The sequence below is a fragment of the Schistocerca nitens genome, chromosome 2, assembly GCF_023898315.1.
Source record: "Schistocerca nitens isolate TAMUIC-IGC-003100 chromosome 2, iqSchNite1.1, whole genome shotgun sequence".
NCBI lineage: Eukaryota > Metazoa > Arthropoda > Insecta > Orthoptera > Acrididae > Schistocerca > Schistocerca nitens.
This window is the reverse complement of record NC_064615.1, coordinates 635699489-635719697: the sequence shown is the minus strand read 5'-3', so window position 1 is coordinate 635719697 and position 20209 is coordinate 635699489.

Sequence of the window (20209 nt, the reverse complement as noted above, 5' to 3'; positions counted from 1 at the left end):
TCTGATGATTTTATTATCTAAGTGGTGGGGGTCTTTGATTATTAATCAAAGACGCTACCGCTAGACGACGTGTTCAAATCACTCTACTTCACCTCTTGCAAGGAATTTAATAATTAAACTATGGAAGCACACAGAGAAAGCGAAATAAGTAGTTTGCTAATCTCCTGGCGTGTCACAGGTGGCAGCTGAAACCCAGCTGAACTGTGACCAATGGTCGCTGCCCTCGTGTATCTTCGGATTTCCGCAGTAATAATTCTTTTTTGGTTGAAAATTACGACAGTGTCTCTATTATAATTTTCTCCTATTTTCATTACACGCGATCGAGAGTAATAATTGTTGTTTGAAGTCACTATTGTTTCACATTCAGGCCGGAGTACTGCTACGCTGGTTTGAAAGTAGTGACATGGGTCGATGGAGTGAGTAGAAGCTCAAAAGCCTAAGATGGCGACATCTACTCCTTCCTAGTGTTCCTCTTTATTGTCCATAAGCATTGTTCCCGTCATAGCAGTAGTATTTCGTTCTCTATAAGAGAGGTCATTTACGGAATTACGGAAAGTTGCCACAAAGTACGATGCTGTTCTATGTTACTCCATCAACTGGAATCATAGTTGGTTAGTTGGTTGGTTGGTTGGGGACGAAACAGCGAGGTCAGGGGTCCCATCGGATTAGGGAAGGATGGGGAAGGAAGTCGGCCGTGCCCTTTCAAACGAACCATCCAGGCTTTTGCCTGAAGTGATTCAAGTAAATCACGGAAAACCTAAATCAGGATGGCCAGACGCGGGTTTGAACCGTCGTCCTCCCGATTGCGAGTCCAGTGTGCTAACCACTGTGCCACCTCGCTCGATTTCGCTTCATGATGTGGATCTTTTTGTGTGTCACACATAATGTTAATTATGTTCGACCAGAATCCAAAAACGTTTCTGTTACGTACATTTGGAATTACACAAAACAACGATTAATGCACTGAGAAGAGTACCACATTAACATAAATTGTGGTGAATTATCATTTCTTTGATTAACGAACTATGTAATTAATTTTAACAGTATGTCATACGTGATGACAATCATCAGACTTTCCACTGTTACAGAAATAATCCACAGGAAACTTCACTTGGTCTTTGTCAGTAATTTAGAACGAAATTTGTAACTTGAGGAACTTTTCAATATATGACAGGCTATGTTCTATTAAGAGGTGATCATACTCAGTCTCTATGTTTTAAGTCCAAGGCTTGTAAGCTAGGAGGTACGACTTCGGGGCAATAGTACGGTCTGATATGCCCTGTATGAAGCTGTGTTCCTAGTCTTCTGGAAGGCATTTGATACAGTTCTTTGGTGAAATACGATGTTACTGATGATCGGATCAGATTTGTGGTCGGATTCCAGCCTCTCTGGAGATAAAACTCAGTATCTCATTCATAACTGAACAGATTCTGCAGATATAAAGCCCGTTTCGGTATGCCCCAACGCAGTATTATTGGGCCGTTAGCCCAACTTACATGGACGATCTGACAATTAAGGTTGGGAACCCTGTGACGCTATCCGTGTACGATGCTATTGCCTTTAGGAAGAATGCTGCCATAAGACTATAGCGAAATGCTGCAAGATATGCGGATGATCGACTATCGATACAGGAACTGGTAGTTGACCCCGAACTTAAATAAATGTAACATATTGCTCACGAATAGCAGAAGAGATCCCCTAGTGTTCGATTAAACTTTTAGGAACAAATCTCTGGAAACAATAATTACTGTAAAATACCAGTGAGTAGCCATCGGAAGTAACCTGAAGTGGAATGACCACATAAAAAAATTGTAGGACAAACAGATGCAATGCTGTGATTCGTTGAGAGAATAACTGTAAAGAAATGTAATTGGTCCACGAAAGTAGTTGTTCACAAAATGCTTCTTCGACCGATTCTTGCGTGTTGATTATCAGTATGGGACATTTAAAGGCAGTATTAACAGAAAAGGTAAATAATGACTATCAAAGGGCGCCACGATTCGTCACGGTGGCATAGCAAGAACTAGATCGTGGAGGGTAGGCTCAACAATGTCCAGTAGCTGACGCTACGAGACAGGCTTTGTGCGTCACAGGGAGGTGTAATGTAGAAATTTCCAGCTCGTTCGATCCAAGAAGACTAGGGCAACATATTACTTCATCCCACACGAACTGACCACGATGGTAAAGTCAGAGAAATTAGAACTCATACGGAGCTGCATAGCTGCCATTTTTCTTTTTTTTTTCTTTTTTATTTAATGCTGCATTTGGACTATTAGGGCCCACAAGCTTATAATACGAAGCTTTACCGACAATCATTCTTGCAATTTGACCTTTTTGAATGAAACAAGGAAATTTAGTCAGTTAGTTACATGTTCCATAGATCATTTGAACGATTCTTTTATGGAAATAATGTGGAACGAGTTAGTTTCCAGGATATATATATATATATATACATGATTAGTATCAACGGTAATATACGCAATACTATCTTATTACTACTCGTTCAATCACAAAGCCTAGTATTTCTTTAACTGGCAACAAATTTTTAAGTAGAAATTCGTCAATGGAATAGGAGTTGTCCAGGAGAAATGATTTTAAGTTAAATTTAAACCATGCGTCGCTACCTGTCAGACATTTTAAGTTACTGGGCAAATGATCAAAAGTTTTTATTACTGCATATTGGACACCTCTCTGAGCCACTGACCGCTTTAACAATTGAGTAATATAGATCATTTTTCCCCTCTAGTGTTGTAGGTATGTACGACACTGTTCTTTTCAAATTATGATGGACTATTTATGACGAATGTCATTAGGGAAAATATGCATTGTGAGGGCGCAGTTAAAATTCCCAGCTCCACGAAGGGGTTCCTAAAAGGCGTCCATGGGTGAGCACCACATATTATTCTTACTGCTCGTATTTGTCCAATCAGTACTTTCCAAGAGATAAATAACCCCAGAAAATTATTCCATACGACAATACTGAGTGGAAATAAGCAAAGCATGTCAGGAGGTTGAAATGTTTGTTAGCAAGTTTAGTAATTGTACGAAGTGCAAAAGTAGCTGAACTTAATTGCTTCAGGAACTCAATAATATGCTTCTTCCAGTTCAAGTTTTGGCCAATATGTACAACATATTAACCCCTTCTCATGTGCTACATCAGTTATCGATATGCCTAAATGTGGTGCATTCTTTCAAAATTTAAGGAGAGTATTTTTAGAAAACCACTCAATAATTCTTTGGACAATATCATGTATTAACTTTTCTGTTGCTTACTCTCTAATGGGACTTATTATGACACTAGTACCGTCTTTAGAAAGTAAAATTTTCGCTTGTTGAACGTGGAACGTGATTGACATATACAAGGTGAACATTAATAATACCGACAAACTGCAAGGACGAATTCCTAAGTGGAAATAGAAGAAGAAAGGTACTATGAACACGTATCCGGAAATGCATCTTTGCGACGGTAGATGGAGCTGACGATTCGAAGTTCCTCTGACCACGTGACGTGTGTTCTTTGTGTGTTACAGGTTGTGTGATTGACGTACGGTATTATAAGCAGCAGCTGGTCCGGTATTCACGTCGGGAACAAGGCGAGATGTTTTTTTCCTTTTCTTTGTATTTGTGGGGATTCACAGCCTCCAGGTTCTTCACATGGTAAACATGGTCCACAGTAGGCTGTAATGCGATGTTTATTTAATCGTGCCATTAGCTAATTTCGACTTGGAGTCATTGTACATCACATCTGTAACATCTGTATTTCATATCATTTCCAAACTACTCTTAATTACAAATAAAAAGTAGCCACATTCCGTCATTGTAAGAAAGGATCCAAAGTGATCTGAAACTGACATGAAATACAGATGTTACAACAAAAGTCTTGACAATGACGCTTAGTCCAAATTAGCTAATCGCACGATTAAATAAATATCTACAGCATGTGTCCTCGGAGTCCTTCGCGACGGCATACACGAATAAAACGTTCTCGGTTTTCCAACCACGTCAATTCAAATAAAATGCTCGAGCTTTCGATGGCCATCTCCGCCATCGTGGTCAGGAGTTCACTGTCAGTGAATGGCCATCGAAAGCTCGAGCATTTTATTTGAATTGACGCGGTTGGAAAACCGAGAACGTTTTATTCATCTACAGCATACTACGGACCATTCATACGTTTATTGAGCCGAGGTGGTGTTTGTGTACGGCCAAGCAGATGGAAACGATCGAGGGCCAGCAAGGCTATACCAAAACAAGTACCCTCCCAGACACCACCGACATCACACAACATTTCAAGCCCTTTTTGGGCGTTTGTGATTGTGGGACCTCTCAGGCAGACGAACGTGCAGGGAGGTGGCAGACTGTACATTCACCAGATTCAGAGGATCAGGTTCCACAGGATATTGAGGCGAACCCTAGTATGAGCTCAATTGAAATAGCTGCCAATATGGCATAAGCGAAAGTCTGTGGCAGTCTCTGATGCGACGTGTGAACGCGGTAATTGCATCCCTTGGAGGCCACTTTGAACATCTGTTGCCAGACGGATGCGACACAGCTCTGTACTGTGCCCCCGGATGATTTTTTATCGATGCTCGCACACCGTCTATTCCCGGACGCCTTTTTTCCTCGATTCCTTGTCAGGAAAAAATGGTTCAAATGGCTCTGAGCACTATGGGACTCAACTGCTGAGGTCATTAGTCCCCTAGAACTTAGAACTAGTTAAACTTAACTAACCTAAGGACATCACAAACATCCATGCCCGAGGCAGGATTCGAACCTGCGACCGTAGCGGTCTTGCGGTTCCAGACTGCAGCGCCTTTAACCGCACGGCCACTTCGGCCGGCTCCTTGTCAGGAATCCGTCCCTGCAGTTTGTCGGTTTTATTAATGTTCACTCTATAAGGAATAGAAGGGGGCCGGCCGCTGTGACCGAGCGGTTCTAGGCGCTTCAGTCCGGAACTACGCCGCTGCTACGGTTGCAGGTTCGAATCCTGCCTCGGGCATGGATGTGTATGATGTCCTTCAGGTTTAAGTATTTCTAATCCTAGATGACTGATGAGCTCAGATGCTAAGTCCCATGGTGTTTAGAGCCATTTTTTTTTTTAATAAAAGGGGACTCAAAATTTAACCTCGTGGGAGTCCCTTTCCGATAACCCAGTCAGTGAAATTTTTCATCTCTCTAACACTGCCTAAATTATGCGGCACGACGTTTTGTATTCTATATGTCAAGTATGATTCCGTAAAACTTGAATTTTTGTAAGAGAGTATTATGATCCCGTGGAGCTATTGGAGAGATACAAAAAATGCCAACAGGCTATACATTATTATTTACGGTTCCTACTATTTGAGGAGTGAATGTATAAATAGGATTTCTGGAAACCAAACGTGGTATGCTAAATAAGTTCTTTGCACTTACGTGTACGAGTACTTTTGAGTAGTACCAGAATTATCCTCCTCCAGACGGCCGGTGTGGCCGAGCGGTTCTCGGCGCTTCAGTGTGGAACCGTGCGACCGCTACAGACACAGGTTCGAATCCTGCCTTGCGCATGGATGTTGTGATGTCCTTACGTTAGTTACATTTAAGTAGTTCTAGGGGACTGATGACCTCAGATGTTAAATCCCATAGTACTCAGAGCCATTTGAACCCTCCGCCAACAACTATTAACTTTATATACACTCGGACATATATTCGGACATGTCCGAAAGAACAGATACCATCGGTGACCATGCAGCTCGTTAGAATGAAATTACAATGAAATGAACACCCTTAGCTGCTTATAGGCGTTGACAAACGTCAACGGGGATGGATGAAAATGTGTGCCCCGACCGACACTCGAACCCGGGATCTCCTGCTTAAATGGCAGACGCTCTATCCATCTGAGCCACTGAGCACACAGAGGATAGCGCGCCTCCCGCGAAACCCACATTCTCAACGTATTGTCCCGCACTATATTCGGAGTGCGCCCGCCCATTATATTCATTACTCGCGGGGCGTTGCCGATTCCCGTAAGTGTTCGGACACTGTTTGTGCATTCGCACAGAAGAAGAAGATGGTCAAGTGGCCGGTGAACCTTAACTACATATATACTAAGTGGCTTACCGGGCACTTGACCATCTTCTTCTGTGCGGGAGGCGTGCCAGAGATAAATCCCTGCAGTCGCGCTATCCTCTGTGTGCTCGGTGGCTCAGATGGATAGAGCGTCTGCCATGTAAGCAGGAGATCCCGGGTTCGAGTCTCGGTCGGGGCACACATTTTCATCTATCCCTGTTGACGTTTGTCAACGCTTATAAGCAGCTAAGGGTGTTCATTTCATTGTAACTATGAATTTGTTTGCATAACGTAGATGTAGATGTACAACTCCGGCTATCGTGCGGCTTAAAATGGTTCACACAAATTTCTAATATTCGCTGATGCGGCCAGAAGACTTGCGGATGACAATGTGTTGAGAAGGAGTTGGGGATGTGGATCTCGCTTCTCTTAGCCTCGCAGACCTGTTGCCACAGACACCTGGGGTGGAAGCCACTCCACGGTTTACCGAGTCGCCGATTGCACTGCGGCTACAGTACGGCACGGCGCGCTGTCCAGGTGAGATGAGCGGTATCCGTGCCCGGTAAGAGGCGGGCGAGCGCCGTCCGACCGCTAATGAGGCACCGGGCAGGCCTCGGTAACGAGGCCAGCGAGGCGAGTGGCGGCCTGTCCGCCTGGCGAGGCGACTCACCGCGCCTAATTGGAGGCCGTGCCGCGACGCAGCCAATCACGGCGGCCGCCGCCGGTCACGTGGCGCCCTCTCGACCTCCAGCCGGAGCCGCACCGCGCCTGGTGCTTCGCTCATCCTTTAATCGGCCAGCAGGCACAGATCAAACCAGCACAGTGGACTCAAATCGGTGTGAAATGTCTTCAGTCGACTTCACAGTTTTCTCAGTTTTTCCTAAAACACAGAGATGGATCTAAAGACGGTGCCGTTCTAGGCCAGACGTTTTCAGATTGCTTTCTCCATACCTCCCCTCCACCTACCTTTAGATACTGAATGTTTTAATTTCATGCAAAGGGCGTTCAATAAGTAATGAAACACAATGTTCCCCCTAAAAGTAGGTTGGTTTTGAACCGTGGATTTACCTTCAAAATCTTTTCTTAAAGAATTTACTTTATTTACTAGCGATTCATCAAGAACATTAACACATTTAATCACACTGTGTGAGCGTGGAAGTAGTTGCCAGTGGGTAACTGATGGAAACAAAATAAATTTCAACAAATGGAAATTCTATTCCTAAAAACCCTTTCTGTTTTTTTTTTTTTTAAAACAGATTTAAAAATTATAATCAGAAAAGACCCTCTAAATATCAAGTTACAATTTATTCAGAGGCAGAAGTAAAAAAAAAAATTTTTTTTGACAGTATGAGCTTTCGGACTGAGAACCTTGCCGCTCCCTTTTAACACGGCCGTAGTCACAACCGCTCACAACAACCTCTGAAAGACTGCACTGGTGCAAATGTGCAACACTCCAGATTACTTTAAACTAAAATTTTTTAACAACTCACACAAATACATAAACTATGCACCCCATAAGAGGGATGGAAATGGTACAAAACACATTAAAAATTATTACTAGCCACCGAAAGTGCAACTTGTTTTTAAAAGAAAACTCTTATGGTCGAAGGGTGGCAACTTTATATACTAAAATGACCATTTAAATAAAAACCCATGAAATGCAGTCTTACATAAAATGTACAAACATGCTCTACATTACACACATACCGCCTCTCAAGATGATAGGCAAGATAAAAACATATTTTAGGAATTCGCCTGACGTGGCGACCTCACATGCGCCGACTGAGACGGGCAAGTCATCCTGTGTCCCAGTGCTCGACCGACCAACCGATCGATCCAACCGCCAGTGACCATTGCCCTGAACAACTCGAGCAGACTGGCGGCCTAACACATACTAGCACTCCGGACAACAGACAGACACTGACTGTCCCACAATGATCCGGCTGACCAACTGAACTGACCCGCCAGCTCAGACTCACTCCACCTGACCAACTGCCAAGACTCTCCCCTAGCGAGCTCATAGCGCCCCTTAAATGCACGTGAGCTAGCTACCTTTCACCTTTCCCACCAGAGGGAGACACTAAAGCTGCGATTGCCACAGCGGCGCCAGCGCCAGAAACGGAGGGCGACTGCTTCACACTCGCGCTGTGGCGCGCTCTTCAAGACAGCAAAGTTTATCACGGCTCAGGTTTATTCAGGATTCTAAACCACCATGTTATTCACCACACATTTGGCTCTGAAATAGAATTTTTCAATGTAATATCCGTTCAATGTGACGGTACTACAGCACCTTAGAGGAAGGGCATGTATACCTGCTTGTTACCACTCCGCTGCTCGACGTTGGAGCCAACGCTTTGCTACCTCAGCGGCCTTCCCATTATCCAACTACTGTTTTCCGTGGAGTGTGCCCTTCACTGGGCCGAACAGATGGAATTCGAAAATTCCGAAATCCGGGTTGTAGGGTGGACGATGAAGAATCAATGAAGTTTTGTCAACTCCTCTCGGGTGGGCAGATTTGTCTCAGGCCCTGCGTTGTCATGGAAAGGGAAAATTCGATTTTTGTGACGACGAACATGCTGAAGTCTACACTGCAGCAGTCACAACTGTGAGCGGCCGGCCGGCACGCGGGAGATCGGACTGATTTGCGCGACCTCGTTGCAGTGATGACAGACACCTCGCCCAACGACTCTCTGTACTTTTGTTCACTGGACAGATTTGCGCGACCTCGTTGCAATGATGACAGACACCTCGCCCAACGACTCTCCGTACTTTTGTTCACTGGACAGATTTGCGCGACCTCGTTGCAATGATGACAGACACCTCGCCCAACGACTCTCCGTACTTTTGTTCACTGGACAGATTTGCGCGACCTCGTTGCAATGATGACAGACACCTCGCCCAACGACTCTCCGTACTTTTGTTCACTGGACAGATTTGCGCGACCTCGTTGCAATGATGATAGACACCTCGCCCAACGACTCTCCGTACTTTTGTTCACTGGACAGATTTGCGCGACCTCGTTGCAATGATGACAGACACCTCGCCCAACGACTCTCTGTACTTTTGTTCACTGGACAGATTTGCGCAACCTCGTTGCAATGATGACAGACACCTCACCCAACGACTCGCCGTACTTTTGTTCACTGGACAGATTTGCGCGACCTCGTTGCGATGATGACAGACACCTCGCCCAACGACTCTCTGTACTTTTGTTCACTGGACAGATTTGCGCAACCTCGTTGCAATGATGACAGACACCTCACCCAACGACTCGCCGTACTTTTGTTCACTGGACAGATTTGCGCGACCTCGTTGCGATGATGACAGACATCTTGACCAACGACTCTCCGTACTTTTGTTCACTGGACAGATTTGTGCGACCTCGTTGCAATGATGACAGACACCTCGCCCAACGACTCTCCGTACTTTTGTTCACTGGACAGATTTGCGTGACCTCGTTGCAATGATGACAGACACCTCGCCCAACGACTCTCTGTACTTTTGTTCACTGGACAGATTTGCGCGACCTCGTTGCAATGATGACAGACACCTCGCCCAACGACTCTCCGTACTTTTGTTCACTGGACAGATTTGCGCGACCTCGTTGCAATGATGACAGACACCTCGCCCAACGACTCGCCGTACTTTTGTTCACTGGCAGGTTTCCGTAGTCATTCTGCAAGCGACTGTGAGTATCTGTGATGCTGTAGTTTGCCACCGAAAGGAACTCATTGACCGCTCTCTGCTTGAAACGCACCTCCGTTACAAACCCCCTTTTGAAGGCTACGTATAGCGCCGCCAGCTGTCGGAGCCTCATGAAACTATAGGAGCTCAAGCATGAATATTCCACAATGTCGCACAAAACATTTCCGCATTTCTTGAACCGAAATTGTCCGAGAAAAAAAAGTGTTACATTACTTACTGAACGACCTTCGTACATTTTTTGTTGCGCTGCGGCATAAAGACTCCAGTACAACAATGGTCGGCGTCGCTGCCTGCGGTGGGAATGGATCCGGATTCGGCTCCCAGTACCTCACTCGGATTTTTCTGAGGTACAGAGATGTGAAATAGGTTCCACTCAGCCTTGCGAGGCCAAATAAGGAGCTGCTGGAATAAAAAAGGACCGGCGTCATCACGATTCGTCAATTAGTAATAACGACTGGAGGAATCGGCAACTTGCTGATCATAAGTCCTACGACCATAGATCGCTTCTCGAACTGCCTTGCAGACAACAGTCGGCCAGTCGCAACAGGCCTAAGGTAAAACCCCCAAGTGATATATACCGGGTGATCAAAAAGTCAGTATAAATTTGAGAACTTAATAAACCACGGAATAATGTAGATAGAGAGGTAAAAATTGACACACATGCTTGGAATGACATGGGGTTTTATTAGAACTGAAAAAAAAACAAAGTCCACAAAATGTCCGACAGATGGCGCTGGACAGCAAAACGACAGTGACTGCGCATGACAATCGTGCATAAAAGTAGATCTAATGAGAGAGAGAATCAGATGCGCCAGCAGTCGCAGCATGTTGACGTTACCTGGAAAGGCGCTTTTAGTGAAGCTGTATTATCAGAATGGGGAATGTGCTAGTTCAGCGTTGCGATCCTACCGCCATACGAAGGGGATTCGAATGGTTTACAAATGCAGCTGTGGCGAGAATGATTTCGAAGTTCGAAGCCACGGGTTGTTTAGACGATAGAACCCGTAGTGGCCGACCGAGTACAAGGCATAATGCTGCTGAGACAGTTCAGGAAGAAATGGAGACTGTAGCGGGTTCGTCTATGCACGGGGAAGTCAGCACTCGTGCAGTCGCACGTCGCACCGGCATTCCATACACTACTGTTTGGTTGGCACTTTAGGCGTACCCTCCGATGCTATCCGCACAAAATCCATCGGTATCGTGTGTTACCTGGTGATTTAGTGAAGCGGGGGGCATTTGCTGTGTGGGCGTTTCAAAAGATGGCGGAAGATGACGATTGGTTGAGTAACGTGTTGTGGATCGACGAAGCGCATTTCACGCTCCGAGGGTCTGTCAACGCCCACAACTGCAGAATTTCGGCTACCGAAAATCCTAGAGCTGTCGTGGAAACTCCATTGCACGACGAGTAAGTCACGGTATGGGTTGGGTTTACCACATCTACCGTTATCGGGACTTTTCTCTTTTAGGAAATGTGTGATTCTGGTTTTGTAACTGCTACTGTGACGTGTGAGAGGTACGCCGATATATAGAATCGCATCATCCCCAGCCTGGCTGATAAACACCTGCTGGAACGTACGATGTTTATGCAGGATGGCGCTCCACCCCATATTGCTAGACGCGTGAAAGATCTCTTGCGCGCGTCGTTTGGTGATGATCGTGTGTTCAGCCGGGTGATCAAAAAGTCAGTATAAATTTGAAAACTGAATAAATCACGGAATAATGTAGATAGAGAGGTACAAATTGACACACATTCTTGGAATGACACGGGGTTTTATTAGAACCAAAACATACAAAAGTTCAAAAAATGACCGACAGATGGCACTTCATCTGATCAGAATAGCAATAATTAGCATAACAAAGTAAGACAAAGTAAAGATGATGTTCTTTACAGCCGGCCGGAGTGGCCGTGCGGTTCTAGGTGCTACAGTCTGGAACCGAGCGACCGCTACGGTCGCAGGTTCGAATCCTGCCTCGGGCATTGATGTGTGTGATGTCCTTAGGTTAGTTAGGTTTAATTAGTTCTAAGTTCTAGGCTCCTGATGACCTCAGAAGTTAAGTCGCATAGTGCTCAGAGCCATTTTGTTCTTTACAGGAAATGCTCAATATGTCCACCATCATTCCTCAACAATAGCTGTAGTCGAGGAATAATGTTGTGAACAGCACTGTAAAGCATGTCCGGAGTTATGGTGAGGCATTGGCGTCGGATGTTGTCTTTCAGCATTCCTAGAGATGTCGGTCGATCACGATACACTTGCGACTTCAGGTAACCCCAAAGCCAATAATCGCACTGACTGAGGTCTGGGGACCTGGGAGGCCAAGCATGACGAAAGTGGCGGTACGTTCCAGCGCAAGAGATGTTTCACGCGTCTAGCTATATGGGGTGGAGCGCCATCCTGCATAAACATTGTACGTTCCAGCAGGTGTTTATCAGCCAGGCTGGGGATGATGCGATTCTGTAATATATCGGCGTACCTCTCACACGTCACGGTAGCAGTTACAAAACCAGAATCACGCATTTCCTCAAAGAAAAAAGGCCCGATAACGGTAGATGTGATAAATCCTACCCATACCGTGACTTTCTCGTCGTGAAATGGAGTTTACACGACAGTTCTAGGATTTTCGGTAGCCCAAATTCTGCAGTTGTGGGTGTTCACAGACCCTCGAAGCGTGAAATGAGCTCCGTCGCTCCACAACACGTTATCAGAAGTAATTTGCTGAATAATGGATTTTTAAATCTTTTAGTCAGACGAAGCTCCTGATTGCTCACCACAAATATAGACGTGCAATACTGAAGCACTGAGAAACTTTTACACGTATTTTTTAAACGGTGAATGATGTGATTTAATGACATGGCAGATAAAAACAATAAAAACAAGGCGTGCGTTTGCCGACACCCGCAACTACATCGCGTATATGGAGGAGTAATGTCAATGGCTTCAATTTTTTATTAGATGTATTCCAATCTTTGTCTCCCACTGCTGTTTTTACCCCTTACAGCTTTCTCTAGTACCACGGAGGTTACTCCCACATGTCTTAACACATGTCCGATCATCCTGCTCCTTTTGCTTATCAATGTTTTCCATATATTCCTTTGCTCACCGTTTCTGAGGAGAACCTCGTCGTTCTTCACCTTCGGATTTACCTGATTTTCAACATTCTTCTGTGACACCATATCTCAACCGCTTCGAGTCTCTTCTGTCTCGCATTTCCCTCTGACCAGGATTCACCGTAATACAATGCTGCCCTCCAAACTGACATGCTCAGAAATTTCTTCGTCAAATTAACGCCCATATTTCATACTAGTAGACTTCTCTCGTAGCAAAGCCAGTGCTAGTCTGCTTCCTATAAAATGGTTCAAATGGCTCAAAGCACTATGGGACTTAATATCTCAGGTCATCAGTCCCCTAGACTTAGAACTACTTAAACCTAACTAATCAGAGGACATCACACACATTCATGTCCGAGGCAGGATTCGAACCTGCGACCATAGCAACAGCGTGGATCCGGACTGAAGCGCCTAGAACTGCTCGGCCACAGCGCTGCTTCTTATATCGTTGCTCTGTCCATCATGGGTTATTTTTCAGTCTAGGTAGCAGAATTCCTTAACTTCATCTACTTCATGATCAGCAATTCTGATGTCAAATTTCTCACTATTCTCATTTAAGTTACTTGTCATTACTTTCGTCTTTCTTCGATTTACTCTCAATCCGTAGTCAGTGTTCGTTTGACTGTTCATTCTATTCAACGAATCCTGTAATTCTTCTTCACATCCATTGAGGATAGGAATGTGATCAGCGAAACTTATCATTGATATCCTTTCCTCCTGAATTTTGATGCCATTCATAACCTTTTCTTTTACTTTCATCATTGCTTCTTCGATTCGTAGACTGAACAGTAGGGACGAAAATCTGCATCCCTTGTCTTACACCCTTTTAATCCGAACACTTCGTTCTCGGTCTCCCACTCTCATTGTTCCTTCTTGGTTCTTGAACATACTGTATATTACCCGTCTTTCCCTGTAGATTACCCGTATTTTTCTCAGAATTTCTAATACCTTACATCTCTAACATTTCACATTACTGAACGCTTTTTATAGACTGACAAATCCTAATATAGTGTCTTGAATTTTCTACAATCTTGCTTCTATTAAGAAACTTAAACTTGCCTCTCTAGAGCCTCTACCTGTCCTAAGGTCAAACTGATCATCGTGTAACTGACCCTAAGTTTTCTTTTCCAGTCTTGCGTATATTAGTGTTGTCAGAAGGATGCGTGAGCTTTTAAGCTGACCGTGCTATAGATCCCTTAGTATCTTCGAAATTTTGTGGATGATATTTTCCGAAAGTCTGACGGTACATTGCCAGTCCGCCCACCAACTTCAATAGTCGTCTGGTTGCCTCTTCCCCCAATGCTTTTAGAAATTTCTATGAAATGTTATCTGTTCCTTCTGCCTTATTTGATGTCAAGTCTTCCAGAGCTCTTTCAAATTCTGACGCTGGTACTGGATCCCCCTATGTCTTCCACATTTCTTCTTGCGCCACTTCATCATTCAATTCCTCCCCCTCACAGATGCCTTCAGTGTACTCTTTCCACCCCTCCCCTATCTCGTGGGTGTAAAACAGTGGGATTCTCGTTCAAATCTTGATGTTAAAACCCTTGCTTTTAAGTTAACGGCAGGTTGTTTTGACTTTCCTGTATGCTGCATCAGTCCTGCCAAGGATCATTTCCATTTCTGTTTCTTCACATCTTTCCTATAGTCATTTCGCTTTGGCTTTACTTCACTTCGTGTTTGTTTCATTGCTAAGAGATACATATTGATACATCCCTGTCTTTATTTGATCCTTTTTGTGTTTTTTTCTTTCGTCGCAAGGTTTCTTCACAGGTCCCTTCGTTGACGTATGTTTGTCTGAGCATAATCTGTAGTTGCGCTTTTTAGAGATGTCCACTCCTCTGCTCTGGTATTCTTTATCGCAGTATCCACATCGTTAGTGAACTTCAAATGCGTCTCATAATTTCTCAATATTTCAGTATTTTACTTCCTTCAACACTGATTCTTCCGTACGGTTGTCTTAAACTTTAGATTACTCTTCATTATTACTAAATTGTCATATGAGTCCATATCTGCGCCTGGGTTCGTCTTAAAGTCCAATATTCTCTCTCTATATCTGACAATGATTCAATCCAGATAGAATTTTCCTGTTTCTGCTGGTCTTTTCCAAGGATATCAGCACTTCTTATGATTCTTGAACAAAATATTTGCTATTACCATTTGAAATTTATTGTGGAAATCAATTAGTCTTTCCCTTCTCTCATTCCTGCTGTCAAGGCCATGATCTCCTATAACCCTTTGTTTATTCCTAGCCATACAACCATATTCCAGTCCCCAAGATTATTAGAATTTCGTCTCCCTTTACATAGTGAGATACCAGTTCAGCATCCCCATATACCTCCTGTATCTCTTCATCTTCTGTTTGCGATGTCGGAATGTACGCCTGAACTATCGTTGTCGCACTGGTTTCCTTCGAATCTGATCAGAACAATCCTATAACTGACCTGTTCACAGTAGCTTACTCTCTGTCCCAGTTTCTTATTTGTAACGAATTCTAGTCACGTTACACCATTTCATGCTGCTGTTGATATTACCCCACGTTCACCTGACCAAAAATCTTGTTTGTTTCCATTTCACTTAACTGACTCCCACTATATCTAGATCGATTCTTTGAATTTCCCTTTTCAGAGTTTCTAGCACTTCTACGATGTTAAAAATTTTGACATTCGAAGCTTTCACCCGTAGAATGTTATGCTGTCGTTGGTAATTTCATATTTTTTTCATAGTGATCTCCCCTACTGCAGTACCCTCCCGGAGATCTTAATGGGGTCCCAGTCCGAAATCTTTTGCCAATGGAGAGATCACCGTGACATTTCTTCAGTTAAAGGCCACATCTGCTGTGGATAAACAGTACGTGTGTTTAATGCAGTGGTTTCCATTGCCTTCTGCATCTTCATGCCGATAATCATTGCTAATTATTCCGCTTTTAGATGCAGTTTCTAACACCAAGGAGAGAGAGTGTGTGAATGTCCGTCCTTTCCTCCGACCTCCTTAACATGAGCGTTGGCAGAATGAGGGTAACCTCCTGCGCCGGAAACAAAATTTAATCAGTGACTTCGTTCGAACTCAGGACCCTGGATGTTTTTATTAGTAGTCAAAGACCATTGGCACCGAAACCGAGGACCCTTATTAGAAACAAATTTTTCTTTCTTTCCTGTTGGAAGGTGCGTGCCTGTGAATTAGTTGGTTTGGAAATCCGAGAGGAGCTAGTTCAACCGGTTCTCCGAAGCCAGCTTCCGAGCAAAGGCTAACAGTTCCTAGGACGGAACAAAAGCCAACTCATAAACGAACAGCGAAAGTGACAAGACGCGTCCCGCGGCCGCTTCCATGATGGATGAACATCTGCATCCGACGCCTTATCCAAGCGCCACTGAGGTCGTTGTCGCTGGAGCTACCAGTGTTGCATTATGAAGGTAACACCTCCGTCCAAAGCAAAATCCTAGTGGTCCTCTGTTATCTCCCAGACTTATCGAATTTCTGTGCGTTTTTTCCACTATAGTTCTTGTACTGAAATGCATTAAGAATATAAGCAGTATTTACCAGAACATCTGTGTTTTAATTTCTTTTACACGAACAGTCCAAATAATAGATCATGTTCTGCTGTCCTACCACCATGCAATTCTGGACTCTACCCAAGGTTACAGAACTGCTGTTCGGCCTGGCAAGTAGGATCTAAAAATTGTCCCTTGATCTAGAACATTTCTGTTTTGATTAGTGTCCGCGAATACTCTTGCAGAGGAATCCAAGAGCTACAGTCGGTGCACCGGGTAATTAACTCACCTCAGTCTTTGACCAACGGGCGGATATTACCACACATTGAAATACACAACATAAATGTTACACAATAACAGTTGTTTTATACTGTGTTGTAAACCAGCTTTCGGCTTTCTAGGCCATCATCGGACAACTTCAGATTGAACAGACAGACAATACAACATCAATTACTGCTTCTAGCTGTCCGAAGACCTCTATTTCCAAAAATATGTGTCATTCTGAATATTATACATCCTTATGAATATCAAAAATTTGTGAGGTTTATAATCAGCATGGATACAAACTAAGAAAATTTGTTTGATAATACTCTGAATGTTTTAGACTTTAAAGATATGAGTACAAATGTTTGGCAGACCTGTAAGTACTACAAATGTTATAATTTACTCTAAAACAAATCCAAAATTCACAGTTTTGTTTTGTGGCTTACTTTGCGTAACAATAGTGGCTCCATATAGAAACAGAAAACAAGAAACGAGCGTCTGTGTGCAATACTGAGGTTGGTTTTATTGAACTATTGGTCAACACAGACCAATAATGAACTCTTCGTCATTCTCTTTCATACATATCTACCCTCTTACCAAATTTAGTGCCATCTAATCTGCTCCCATCTTCTTGTTCTACTTCGTTTCCTTCTTTTTCCCTATCTCATATCGCTCTATCTCTTCCCCTTTTCTTTGCAATTACTCATTTTTTTCGCCCTTCACAAGTCTGTTCTCTCACGGTAATAGCTCCCAAGGCACGCGCCCAGTTGTCATATCATAGTTACGTCTCTGTCCGGTGGAGGTATGTTTCACTGTAGATTTCTCCTAACGTATGTTTTTCCTATGTTTAGTGTTTCTTTCTAAAGTGTATATTAATTCAGTTTGTTTTCTGTTGTCATTTATTCACTATTTTTCGAAACTTACCATCGCCAAGTCTTCCGGAACGAATGTCCATACGATAGTAGTTCATCTCACTATCTAAATGCGTGTAATGATTTTATGTTATATATGTGAGAACAGGATGCGTACGATGTCTCCCAATGAGACTGTGTAAAGTTTCAGTGGTCAGACCACAAAAATGAGTCCTCTATGCAAAGATCTTTACATTCTTGTTAGCCATAATAACAATTCAAGATCTGTAAGTCCATAACATACAGTGTCTCATGGAAATTGTGGTTAATCACTCGGATTCATTCAGACGGAAATGCATAATTTACGCTTTGTTTACTGCAGAGGAAAAGATTTATTTGGCTTGGGAAACACCTTTTTGAATATTGTCTGGTCAGGCCTGCAATGTCTGAATTTTCCAGTATCAGTAGACTTCCAGCAGCAGTGGAATACCAATTTAGTTCACATATTATATTGTTGTACACTCCTTTTATTCTGTACAGGTATTCCTCAATATACTGGTACACTACCTGGATAAATGGGTATGTGATGTCATTTCAATGATCACAAATTCAAGTTAAATTTACAAGGAACTTGGCAGTATAAGTCCACAAATCAGTACGATGCTGCACCCAGCTGTGGCAAGGCCGCGTGCACTGATTCTGTTGGGAGTAGTATCCTAAGGCTGTTGTACCCTCTCTAAGTCAAAATGACCAGCAACTGTTTTAACTGGCCCTTGATATTCTAGATACTGGCACCGGGACGCATTTGGCGTCCGACCAGATCCCACACGTGTTCTGTCGGGGGCAGAGCCGAGGATCTTGCTGGCCATGAGAGTACCACAACGTCACGCAGACACTTTAGAGACTTCTTAGAGGCGTGCTCCGCGTATGGATGAGCCTTTTCCTGTGGAAAAATGCCACCAAGGCATTGTTGCATGAGAGGTAGCACACGAGCAAGCAGGATGTCTGTCACGTACGTTGTGCCGTCCTAAATTTTTCTCAGTCACCACCATCCGTTACCAGAAGTCGTACCCGATGGATGCCCTCGCTATGACGCCAGGAGTAACACCGCTGTGCCGCTCCATAACATTAGAAGAACTGGACCTCACCCCAGGTCGCTGCCAACTTTCCGACAGTTGGTCACGTGGGGTAGAGCAGAACTGCGATTCATCGTTGAAGAGAGTGTGATGCCATTCATCAGCAGACCATGTTTCCTGACCACGGCACCTCTCAAAATGCAGCCATTTGTGTTAATGAGATGCCCATGCATGAGTCGGTAAGTGCGAAGTCGACTACTGCCACTCTCCAGCGAATATAGTGTGGGATGACACAAAATGTTTGGGACAGACCATTACTTCTTCTCGGATGGCAGGCTCAGACGAGAAGGGTTTACGAGGTGGTTGGTGCACAATAAGTGGATCCTCCCTTTTAGTGCTCTGGTTTAGTCAACCAGAACCCTGACAACGAGTATGGCTGCCTTCACGTCCTTTTTCAGTTGAACCTCGAACAACTGTCACATCCGAAAGCCCCACAAATACGGATAGTGCACGCTTCGACTAACCGACTAAACCGGGTCATTATGAGGCCTCTTTCTGACTCTGTCAGATACTGATAACGCTGTCCCACACAAATTTGTGGGAACTCCGTATGCTTCACAGTGATTACGGTACATCTGATGCTGTTCATGCCCTTGGTATATCACACCGGGCCTCGTATCAAAAATAATGCACTCTGATGGCCGTTCTTCCTATGACAGAGAATTGCAGCAGTAATCATTTACCGTCCTAGTGATAGTGTGTCTGTGTACTAAGGTATATTAACATCTGCTATGTCTGCAGGATGCTTCACTTTTTTGGTCAGACAGTGCAGTTTAGAGCCTTTGGCGGAAATACGTTCTTTATTTGTAAACATTGCCAGATATACTTGACTCCATGCTTCTTCAATTTTTGTAATTGCTGTTTTGTAATTTCGTGAATCAGTGTGTCGATACGCCCTCCAGGCAGGAATACATTTAGTTCTGAAAGCCCTACGGAACCCGGTGCAAAATAAAAATATTGCAAGTGCAGTGTCCAGGAAGCCTGCATACCCTGTTCGCTAGACAAACAATCAAACAAGTCGTATTAATGAGTTTTGTTACAAAAAGAACATTACAGTACTTAAATTTGGCAATTACACAGATGTTTCGCAAGCAAAGAGTGACATACAAAATAATCAATCTTCTTCAGTATAAACAATCTGAAGTCTGTGCTACATAGAGAGTACAAGCGAAGTGACTAGCGTTGACGCTGCTCTCGAAGTCGCTAATCTTGAAGCTGCTATTGAACTGGGCCGTTAAAAACCGTTCGCGGCGCTTATGTCCTCTTCACGTAGGGGCCGCTGCTGTCGTGTTGTCGTCCTGGAGGGAGGTCCGGTCAGCGTGCGATTGGTTGACGTCTTCTCGCAACCATCTCTTCTCTATCATTCCCGACTGGCTTGCCGGCGCTTGACTTTACGCTGTAACACCAAGTAAATAAGTACAGCTTATGAATCACATTCGAAACTGATACGTAGCAAATGTTACTATTCAATGCATCCTCGTTAATCTCTGTCATAATAACAATAAAAACCAAATTTTATAATTCGAGCCAATTCATCAAGCTTTTCCTAAGATATTAGAATACCTAAACAGAGTACACTCGAATTTGAACGTACCATCTAATAAAAACGTTGTG